At 37.3% G+C, this 12,216-nt stretch overlaps 1 pseudogene; it reads right to left on the minus strand.

Annotated features, from left to right (window-relative positions):
- Positions 1–647: 647 nt before the first annotated feature.
- LOC102494393 (U2 small nuclear ribonucleoprotein B''-like) lies at positions 648–10,211 on the minus strand (annotated as a pseudogene).
- Positions 10,212–12,216: the final 2,005 nt, after the last annotated feature.

The raw sequence follows: 12,216 nt of genomic DNA on the forward strand, positions 1-12,216 counted from the left end.
GCTGAGTTATTAGTAGAAAATCTTCATTCCCTTAAAAATCTAGTTCACTGTAACCATGTGGAACCTTGTCTTCTCCTGGCTTTAAGTTTTAAGGAAAGTTCCTTAACATTTCTTTGATTTATTAAAGTTACAATTGTTCTTCTTGAAATTACCAGCTGAACTTGCTTTTGAAAGTAGTTTGATTATTTAAGAAATTTTATGATCAATAAAATGTGAGGAAAAAAAAATGGAAAACAACTGTAGACACCAGAGACAGTGTGAGAGGAGGGTGGAAAATGGTAAAGGGTCAGAAATAGGGGTAAAATATATGTATATATATATATATATATGGAAAATTATTGATGATAACATGCATAACTAAGCCACTATGCAGTATATTCTGGATGGGAAATCACATATTGTATGTTGTGATCGTGCTCAGGGATTGAATATAAAATAATTAAGAAAAAAAGTTTCAACAAAAAAAGCTCATGGAAATACGTGTAATGGGAAATCTATGTATGAATTTCAAAAAGTTTTTGTACCAAAATAAATTTATACTTTAATTGTAGAAAAAAATAAAATAACATGAGAAAAAAATAAAATAAAATGATGAAAGTTAAAAAAAATTATAAATAACACCAAGTCCTAAATGACTCAATAAAAAGTTATTTGTTGACATAGATGATCTTCATTGTATGCAAAGGTTTAATCTTAAATCCTTGGAAAACATCACTGGCAACTCCAGCCTGCCCATCAATTCAAACAATTTGAATTGTTTGGAATTTAACAAAAGCAATGTTATGACTTCCAGGTACCAAACATACTTCCATGAAGCCAGGGAACTAAAAAAACAGCATGGATAACATCATCTTCTCAGTCTCTTCTGGTATATTATTAAGGAACAAAATATACTTTGGAAGATAATCAGGAACCTGAGTATTTGCTGTTGAATTTCCTTGGGAATTATCTAAATTCTGTGTTCCCTGGCCAGGTTTTTTGTTTGCAGTTGTTGTAGGCTGTTCCACAATTTTGGATTTTTTATTTTCTTTATCAGCAAAAGTGCCACACATTTTATAGGTTATATCAATTTGTTATTGCATATGAGACTTGCATTTATTTACCATAAGATAGAAATTTCTGTAACTGTCTGAAAGCATTTATGGATGAACTCACATCCTAAAATATAACAAAAGCCTCCCTGGCCATCTTCATGTTCCTTAAAACTACGATATCTATCACACAAACACACTGAGAAAACAAGGCATACAGGGATCTCTTCAATTATTCTTTTTTAATTATGCCAATCCAGGAACACAGGATGTCCTTCTACTTTTTAGTGTCCTTTCCAATTTCCTTTTTAATGTTTTCATTGTAGAGGACTGACTTCCTTGATTAGTTTTATTCCTAAGTATTTTATGCTTCTTGTGCCTATGGTAAATGAAATTACTTTCTTCAGTTCTGTCTCAGTCTGCTTATTGTTTGTATATAGAAATGCCATAGAATTTTGCAAGTTAACCTTTTATCCTGTCACTTTACTATATGCATTTATTACTTCGAGACATTTTTTCATGGATACTATTGGGTCTTCAATGTATACAATCAAGTCATGTACAAAGAGATAATTTCAGCTCTTCTTTCAAAAAAAAAATTGGAATGCTTTTTATTTCCTTCTCTTGTCTGATCCCATTGGCTAGAATTTCCAGTACTATATTAAATAGGATTAGAGAAAGTGGGCCGTCTTGTCTTATACCCATGTTTACTGGAAAAGCTTTCAGCTTTTCCTCATTCAGTATAATGTTAGCTGTAGGTTTTTCATAATTGGCTTTTATTATGCTGAGAAATGGTCCTTCTATGCAAATTTTACTGAGAGTCTTGATCATAAAGGCATATTGTATTTTGTCAAATGCTTTTTTCTGCATCGATTGAAATGATCATATGGTTTTACCTTACTTTCTGTTAATATGGTGTATTACATTTATGGCTTTGTGTATGTTGAATCACCCTTGCATCCCTGGGATAAAGCCTACCTGGTTGTCATGAATAAACTTTTTTATATGCTGTTGAATATGGTTAACGAGTATCTTGTTGAGAATTTTTATATCTACATTCATCTGGGATATAGGTGTGTAGTTTTTATTTTTATCATATTCTTATCCATTTTGGGAATGAGGGTTATGGAGGCTTCATGAAATGAATTTGGAAGGGTTGCTTCCTTTTGGAAGAAAGGAAACATCTCTAGAAACAGTGTGAATAGAATGGGGGTTATCTCTTCTTTAAAAGTTTTGTAAAATTAGGCAGTTAAGCCATCAGGCCTTGAACTTTTCTTTGTTGGGAGGTTATTTATTACAGATTCAATCTCATTGTTTGTTATAGGTCTATTCAGGTTTTCTATGTCTTCCTAGGTCAATCTTGGTAGATTATATGTGTCCAGGAATATGTCCATCTTATCCAGGTTTTCTTCTTTGTTGGCATAGAGTCGCTCATAGTATTCTCTAATGATGTTTTGTATTTCTATTATGTCTGTTGTAATGCTGCCTGATTCATTAAGATTTGACTTATCTGTCTCCTTTATCTCTCTTTAATTAGTCTGGCTAATGGTGTGTCAATCTTGTTTACCTTTACAAAGAACAAGCTTTTGTTGTCATTTATTTTCTGTATAGTTTGCTTATTTTCTATTTGATTTATTTCTGCTCTAATCTTTATTATTTCTTTTCTCCATGCATTTTCTCCTGAGGCATAATGTTAGGCTGTCTTTTTGTCACCTTTCCATCTTTTTCTTCTGAGCACTAATTGCTATGAACTTCCCTCTTATGGCTGCTTTTTCAGGATCCCATAGATTATGAAACTTGTGTACACATTATCATTAGTTTCCATGAAGCTTTTGGTTTCTGTCTTTTTTTTTTCTTTTTCTTTTTTTTTTTTTTGGAGAGGTTTTTTTTTTTTTTTCGCTATAGGGCGCGTGCGCTCGCCAGACAGACAGAGAGAGACATAGAGACAGAAAGCGAGCAATCACCCCCCACGGGGGATGGTCACGCCGCAATCCCTTCTCCTCCATTCTCCTCTCGGGATCTTGGGCACGTACGCACACGTGCCCGGCGTGAGTTTTAAGCCACCGGGTCTGGGACACGAACTGCGGTCGACTACGTGGGAGTCCAGCGACATAGCCATTACGCTAACTGCTGATTCCCTTGGTTTCTGTCTTAATCTCTGCAGTAGTCATTCAGAATCAGGTTATTAGTTTCCATGTTTTTGTATATTTTCGAGAGCTTTTCCTGAGATTAATATTAAGTTCAATTCCATCGTGGTCAGAGAAGATGCTGGATATAGTTTCTATGACTCTGAATCTGTAAAGTCTGGTTTGGCCCCTATCATGTGATCAGTCTTTGAGAAAGTACCATGCAGGGCTGAGAAAAATGTATATTTTGTGTTTTTAGGTGGAAAGTTCTACAGATGTCTATCAATGTCCATTTGATTTATGTTTATCATTTAGGTCCTGAATCTATTTGCTTATTTTTTGTCTTGTTGACTTGTCTTAAGGAGATAATGGGGTGCTGATATCTACAACAATTATAGTGTTACAGTCTGTCTCTCATTTTAGATCTAGCAGTCTTTTCTTTACATATGTGAGTGCTCTTGAGTTTGGTGCATAGATATTTATAACAGTTATATTTTCTTGGTGAATTAGCCATTTTACTACTATATAATGCCCTTTTTTGTCTTTTCTTATGATTTTTGTCTTAAAGTCCATTTTGATCAAAATCAGTATAGTGACTCCCACTCTTTTTTGGTTTCCATTTGCATGTAATACTGTTTTTCCAGCACTTCACTATTAGTCTATGTATGGCTTTATCCATGAGATGGGTTTCTTGTAGGAAGCAGATAGAGTGTTTCTTATTTTTAATCCATTCAGGCAGTCTGTGTCTTTTGATTGGAGAATTTAATCCATTGACATTCAAAGTTATTATCGATATTTTCAGACTTGTCCCTACCATTAATTTGGCAATATTTCTGGTTTTTTTTTGTCTGTTTGTTTGTTTTCTTATTGCTGTCTGTATGTCTTTAAATTTCTTGGTATAGTACTCCTTTCAGAATTTCTTGAAGAGCTGGTCTAGAGTTGGTAAATTTTATCAGGTTGTGTTTTCCAAGAACATTTTTATTTTCTTTTTCCATATGAGGAATAGTCTTGCTGGGTGTAGTATTCTTAATTAAAATTCCTTTTCAGTTAACCCTTTGAATATATTTCCCATTCTTTCCTTGCTTGCATTGTATCTGATGAGAGGTCCAGTGTTATAATCTGATGGGATAGCTTTTTAAGTGATTTGATATTTCTCTCTTGCCTATCTTAGTATCTTGTCTTTGTCCTTTTGGTCAATCTAGCTATAATGTGGCATGGAGAGGATTTTCTTGGATTGATTCTATTTGGGGTTCTTTGTATTTCTTGGTTCTGGATATTTGAGTACCTCTCTAGACTTGGAAAGTTTCTCCTAGGACTTTGTGGAATAGATTATCAAAGCTCTTATTAGTTTCTTCACCTTCTGAGATACCAATTATTCATATATGTGGACATTGCATGATATCTTGTATTTCTCTTATCTTATCCTCAGATTTCTTGGCTGTTTTCTCAGTATTTTTGGTAGTTTTTTTAGGTGATTGGTTTTGTCTTCTACTTCCAAAATTCAATCTTCTGCGTAGTCTAACCTGCTTTTGATACTTTTGAGAGAAGTTTTCATTTCCTGTATTATAGCCTTCTTGTCTAACAGTTCCATTGGATTCTTTTTTATAGTGTCCAATTCTTCTTTCATATTGTGGAAAGACTACTTCATCTCTTGGAACACATCTTTTTTCTCTTGCATCTCATAGAATTTTGTTACCATAAATATTCTAAATGCTTTTTCTGACATTTCGATAATATGTTCTATATTTTACCTACTTGGAGACAGGTTATATTGTTCCCTGGTGGAGATGTGCTATTTGATTCTCTCATCATTTAAGCTATTCTTTCATTTTTAGTCATTTGATAGTGTATTCACTTCTGGTCAATTTGTTGGAGAGGGATTCTGTGACTGTGAATTCATGTGTTTCCCCCACTGTGAAATAATTCTCTCTAAAACTCACAATACTCAGATTGTTAGCTACTATACATCTAATCATCTCTAGGCAAAGGGTAAAGGCTGAGAAGTAAAACAATAAATTAGGTTAAAGAAAAAGAATGTAGAAAATAGAAATAAGGAGAGAAGATGAAGAAAAAAGAAGAAGGAAAGTAATATAATAAAAAGAGGAAAATAAGAAAAAAATCATTTCACAAAAAATGATGAAAATGAAAAAAACCATGCAGCATACTTTAAAGCTGCAGAAAGGCCTAAGATAGGCGAAGGAGGATATGACTAGCAGCTTTCTGTACTAGGTGAGAAAAAAAAAAAAAAAAACAGAGGATAACAAGAGAAAAGTCCAAAGAGGGCAGAGAGCTGTTTTTTCAAAAAGAGGGGAAAAAAGTTAGAAGGTACATCTGAGAGCAAGAGGGAGCAAATCAGCTTTCAGACCTGGCTAGCACTGGATCTGGGAGGGGGACATGGCCAAGGGAGACTTCACAGCCAGGAAGTTGAACCCAGAGGCCCCAAAGAGGCAAAGGTTGGATATGGCTAGCAGCTTTCTGTCCAAGGTGAGAAAAAAGACAGAGATTAACAAGAGAAAACCCCAAGGAGGGCAGAGAGCTGGTTTTTTTTTTCAAAAAGAGACAAAATAAAAAGTTAGAAGGGACAGCTGAAAGCAAGAGAGCTAAACAGCCTTCCTACCTTGAAAGGGCTGGGTCTGGGAAGGGGACACTGCCTGGGGGAAAATTCACAGCCATGAAATTGAACCCAGAGGCCCAAAACAGGCAAAGGTGAAGATGGTTAGCACCTTTCTGTCCTGGATAGCACTGGTTCTGACAAAGAGACACAGATGGGAGGAGACTTCACAGCCATAAAATTGAACCCAGAGGCCCAAAAGAGGTAAAGGTGGAGATGGCTAAAAGCTTTCTGTCCTAGGTGAGAAAAAGGACAGAGATTAACAAGAGAAAAGCCCAAGGAGGGCAGAGAGCTATTTTTTCAAAAAGAGAAAAAAATGTTAGGAGAGACAGCAGAGAGCAAGTAGGAGCAAGGCAACCTTCCTATCTGGTTAGCCCTGGGCCTGGGTGGGGGACACTGACTTTGGGAGAAGTCATATCCATGAAGGCCCAAAACAGTCAAAAGTGGAAAATGCTAACAGCTTTCTGTCTTAGGTGAGAAAAAAGACAGAGATTAACAAGAGAAAAGCCCAAAGATGGCAGAGAGAAGTGTTTTGTTGTTGTTGTTTTTATTTGTTTGTTTGTTTGTTAAAAAAAGAGGGAAAAAAAGTTATAGGGGAAAGCAGAGAGCAAGAGAAAACAAAACAGCTTTCCTACCTGGCTAGCACTTGGTTTGGGAGGTGGACACTGGCTGGGGGAGACTTCACAGTCATGAAGTAGAACCCTGAGGCCCAAAACAGGAAATAGTGGAAGATGGCTAGCAACTTTCTGTCCTAGGTGAGAAAAAAGATAGAGATTAACAAGATAAAGGCACAGGGAGGGCAGAGAGTTGTTTTTTTTTTTTTTTTTTTTTTTTAAAATAAAAAAAAAATTAGAAGGAACAGCAGAGAGCAAGAGGGAGAAAAGCAGCCTTCCTACCTGGCTAGGGCTGGGTCTGGAAGGCACTGGCTGGAGGAGACCTCACAGCCTTGAAGTTGAACCCAGTTGCCCCAAACAGGCAAAGGAGGAGATGACTAGCAGTTTTCTGTCCTGGATAGGGTTGGTTCTGGGAAAGAGACACTGGCTGTGGGAGACTTCAAAGCCATGAATTTAAACTCAGAGGCCCAAAACAGGCAATGGTGGAGATGGCAAGCAGCTTTCTGTCCTAGGTGAGAAAAAAAGACAGAGATTAACAATAACAACAAAAAGACCAAGGAGGGCAGAGAGCTGCTTTTTCAAAAAAAAAAAAAGAAAAAAGTTAGAAAGGACAGAGGAGAGCAAAGAGGGAGCAAAGCACCCTTCCAACCTGGCTTATGCTGGGTCTAGAAGGATGACACTGGTTGGGGGAGACTTCACAGCAGTGAAGGTAAATGCAGAGACCAAAAACAGGCAAAGGTGGAGATGACAAACAGCTTTCTGTCCTGGCTAGTGCTGGGTCTGGGAGAGGGACACTGGCTGGGGGACACTTCACATGAAGTTGTACCCAGAGGCCCCAAACAGGGAAAGGTCAGATGGTTAGAAGCTTTCTGTCCAAAGGAAGAAAAAAAATAGAGTTTAATAAGAGAGAAGCCCAAGGAGGGCAGAGAATTGTTTTTGTTTGTTTGTTTGTTTGTTTGTTTGTTTTTGTTTGTTTGTTTGTTTGTTTTCAAAAAGAGAAAAAAAAGTTAGAAAGGAGAGCAAAGAGCTTGTGGGAGCAAACTAGCTTTCCTACCTGGCTAGTGCTGTGTCTGGATAGGAGACACTGGCTGGGGGAGACTTCATAGCCTTGAATTTGAACTCTGAGGCCCAAAATAATCAAAGATGGAGAAGGCTAGCCACTTTCTGTCCTAGGTGAGAAATACAACAGAGATTAACAAGAGAAAAGCCTGAAGAGGGCAGAGAGAGAGAGCTATTTTTTTTTTCAAAAAAAGAAAAATAAGTTAGCAGGGACAGCAGAGAACAAAAGGGAGCAAAGCAGCCTTCCTACCTGGCTAGTGCTGGGTCAGGGAGGAAAATACTGGCTGGGGGGACCTCACAGCCCAGAAGTTGAAGTCAGAGGCCCAAAACAGGCAAAGGTGGAGATGACTTGAAGCTTCCTCTCCTCGTTAGCACTGAGTCTCCGAAAGGGACATTGGCTGTGAGAGACTACACACCCAAGAAGTTGAACTCAGAGGCCCAAAAAACACAAAGTTGGAGATGGCTAGCAGTTTTCTGTCCTAGGTGAGAAAAAAGACAAAGATTAGCAAGAAAAAAGCCCAAGGAGGGCAGAGAGCTGCTTTTTCCAAAAGAAAAAAGGAGAATGAATAGCAGAGAGAAAGAGGGAGAAAAGCAGCCTTATTACCTAGCTTGTGCTGGGTATGTGAGGGGGACAATGGCGAGAGAAGATGTCACAGCCCTTAAGGTGAACCCAGAGGTTCAAAACAGGCAAAGGTTGAGAAGACTAGAGGCTTTCTGTCCTGGCTAGCATTGGGTCTGGGAGGGGAGCATTGTCTTGGGGAGACTTCACAGCTGTGAAGTTGAACTCAGAGACCCAAAACAGGCAAAGGTGGAGATGACTAGCAGCTTTTTGTCCTGGGTAGTGCTGGGTCTCCCAGCAGTGGTTTTATACGTTGAGCTCTTAGGTTTAGATCTTTGATCCAGTTTGAGTTGATTTTTTCAATGGTGAGAGGTAAGGGTTTAGATTCATCTTTCTGCAGGTAGTTACCAAGTTTTTCCAGCACCATTTGCTGAATAGGTTTTCCTTTTCCCACTGGATTGACTGGTACCTGTTGTCAAAAATCAGAAGGCTGTAGGTTTGGGAGTTTATTTCTGGGAGCTCTATTCTGTTCCATTGGTCCACCTGTTTTTTTCTGTGCCAGTACCATGCTGTTTTCATTACTATAGCTTTGTAGTATATTTTTTGGTTAGGGATTGAGATGCCACCCACTCCACTCTTCTTGTGCATGATTGATTTGTAGATACAAGTTTTTTTATGATTCCAGACAAATTGTATGATTGTATTTCTTGGTCTGTGAAGAATATCTCTGATGCTTGTTTGGGATTGTGTTATATATGTAGATTAATTTGGGTAGAATTGCCATTTTGATTATATTAATTCTTCCAATTAGGAATGTGAGATGTCCTTCTACTTTTTGGTGTCATTTTTAATTTCTTTTTTTTTCTCTTTTCTTAGTAGTTTTTCTTGTGGAGGTCTTTAATTTCTTTGGTTAGAAGAAATGTATTTTATGCTTTTTGTGACTATTATAAATGAAATTACTTTTTTCAGCTCTATCTCAGTCTACCTGCTTTTTGTATATAGAAATGCTATAGATTTCTGTATGTTGATTTTGTATCCTGCAACTTTACTGTATTCATGCATTATTTTCAGGAATTTTTTCATGGATACCATTGGGTCTTCTATGTATACAATCATGTCATCTGCAAATAGAGATAGTTTTACTTCTTCTTTTCCAATTTAAATGTGTTTCATTTTTTCTCTTTTCTGATTGCATTTGTGAGGACTTCCAGTACTATATTAAAAAGGACTGGGAAAAGTGTGCATTCTTTTCTTGTACCAGTTTTTAGTAGAAACACTTTCAGCTTGTCTCTGCATCAATTGATATGATCATATGGTTTTTTTCTTTCTTTCCGTTAATATGGTGTATTACATTTATTGTTTTATGTATGTTGGACAAACCTTGCATCGCTGACATTAAGCCTACCTCCTCATGATGTATATATATCTTTTTTATATGTTGTTGGATACGATTTGTTAGTATCTTATTGAGAATTTTTGTGTCTATATTCATCAAAGATATTGGTCTAAAGTTTTTCTTCCTTGTCCTGTCCTTGTCTGCTTTAAGGATAAGGGTGATGGAGACTTCATAGAATAAATTTGAGAGAGTTTCTCTTTTTTGGATCTTTAGAAATATCTTGAGCAGAATGGGAGTTAATTCTTCTTTAAGTTTTGTAAGCTCAGAGGTGAAACCATCAGGACTAGGACTTTTTTTGGGGGGGAGGGGGAGGTTATTTATTATTGATTCAATCTCTTGGCTTATTTGGGGGGCATTCAGAGTTTCTATATCCTCTCGGCTCAGTCTTGGTAGATTATATGTGTCCAAGAATTTGTCCATCTCATCCAGATTTTCTTGTTTGTTGATGTGTAGCTGTTCATAGTATCTTCTCATGATGTTTTGTATTTCTATTATGTGTGTTGTTATATTGTCAGCTTCATTGCAAATTCGATTTACCTGGTTTCTTTCTCTCTTCTTCTTAATAAGTCTTGCTAGTGTGTCAATTTTTTTCATCTTTTCAAAGAGCCAGCTTTTACTTTCATTTATTTTCTGTATAGTTCATTTATTTTCTGTTTCATTTATTTATGCTCAGATTTTAATCATTTCCTTTCTTCTGGAGTTTTTTGGATATTTTTGCTGTTGCTTTTCCAATTGTGTGAGGCACAATGTTAGGTGATACATTTGCCTTCATTCTCATTATTGGTATAAATTGTATGATTTGATTAGATATACATGTTTGAGTTAAGTTCTTCAAACAATCTAGACAGTAAATAATTTAAGGCCTAGGCAGTCTTCTGTAAGACCTAATCCATTGACGTTCAATGTAATTATCGATATTTCTGTACCTGTTTCTTTCATTAAGTAACCCATTTTCTTGGTTACTTTTTGTTCTCATATAACTGTCTGTCTGACTTTTAGTTTTCCTGGTATAACACTCCCTTCAGAATCTCTTGAAGAGCTGGTCTGGAGTTGGTAAATTCCTTCAAATTTTGTTTATCTGAGAATGTTTTTATCTTTTTTTTTCCCATATGAAAGATCATCTTGCCAGGTGTAGTATTCTTGGTTGAAATTGTTTTTCATTCAACACTTTGACTATATTTTTACATTCTTTCTTTGCCTGCATTGTTTCTGCTGAGAGAGCCGGTGTTAGCGTGATAAGATGACCTTTGTAAGTAACTTGACCTTTCCCTCTTGCCAACTTTAGTATCTTGTCTTTGTCTGTGGTTTTGGTCAATTTGGCTATAATGTGTCTTGGAGAGGATCTTCTTGGGTTGATTCTACTCAGGGAGGGTCCTATGTATTTCTTGGGTGTGGATAGTTGAATGTATTTCAAGGTTTGGGAATTTTTCTTCCAGGATTTTCTGGAATAAATTATCTAGGCCCTTATTATTTTCTTCCTTTTCTGGAATACCAGCTATCCAGATGTTGGGGCGCTTGATGGTATCCAATATTCTTTGTATATTATACTCATTTTTCCTGGTTGTTTTCTCAATCTTCTTGATGCTTTTTCCTAGGTCAGATGTTTTGTCTTCTACATTAGAGATTCGATCTTCTGCCTGATCTAACCTACTTTTAATACTTTCAAGGGAAGTTTTGATTTCCTGTATCACATTCTTCAACCCTAGAAGTTCCATCTAGTTCTTGTTTAAGGTATCTATTTCTTCTTTCAGGTCATGAAAGGACTTTTTCATCTCCTGAAGCTCCTTGTCTCTTTTCTCATTCATTTCAGTTAGTTTGGTCACTACAAATATTCTGAATTCCTTATCAGACATGTCCATGACGTCCATTGTGTTGACTGTGGGTAATGTAGGCTTGATGATTTCCCTTGAGGGAGAGGCCTTTTGTTGGTTTCTCATACTTCTTGAGCCTCTGTGATTGCTCCTAGTCATCAGGTGATCTATATGCTGCTTCCTAACTTAACTAAGGTATCTCTGAGTGTTAAAAGTTGTACAGGATTAGAAAATTAATTATTTCTCTTATGGCTGCCCTACCTGTTGCTCACCATTACCATGAACTGTTGCCACTGGTCCTGGGTGGCCCAAAGACCTCCCTGTTTCTAAGGAGTGGTGAGCCTCCAACAGACCTAATAAGCAACACCTCAAGAGCAAAGAAAAGCAACAACAAAAGAAAGAAAAACAAAAACAAAATAGAAACAAAGACAAACAAAAAATTGGCGCGGGGCATGGTATTCAAAGAACTAAAATTCAGAGAGTCCAAAGGCAAGTTGGAAAGAGCCAGAGGATGAGCAATGGGTCCCAGGCAGACAGACTTGCATCCGCAGGCCACCTGGTGTTCAGAACTGCTGATCAGCTTGATCCGGTTTGCAGGTGGGTTTGAGTGGGGTACGGGTTTGTCTTAAAGTCCCATTCAACCAACCCGAGGTCCAGAGAACAGTAGGGGTGGGGATGCACAAAGGTCCCGGTCAGTTGGGCCTGCAGGCACAGGCTGCCTGGTGTCTGGAATTACTGAGTATATTTTTAAAATGGCAACAGAGAGAACAGGTCTTCTTCAAGAGACAGCTTCATGGCTCCTGCAATCTAGCCATTTGGGGAAAATGAAGAAATGAAGAGGTCTCACTGATAATTTGGCCTCCAGCATACAAAACTAGCATGATCGAACTTCCAACTTTGGGAAGAAACCGACCATCCACCAGATGACTAGAAATCGTTGCAGGACCACAAGAAATATGGGGAAGCAGGAAAATACCTCTCCTCCAAGGGAAAAGGATAACTCCTCTTC

The sequence above is a fragment of the Tupaia chinensis genome, unplaced genomic scaffold, assembly GCF_000334495.1.
Source record: "Tupaia chinensis unplaced genomic scaffold, TupChi_1.0 Scaffold146525_1, whole genome shotgun sequence".
In the NCBI taxonomy this organism is placed as follows: Eukaryota; Metazoa; Chordata; class Mammalia; order Scandentia; family Tupaiidae; genus Tupaia; species Tupaia belangeri.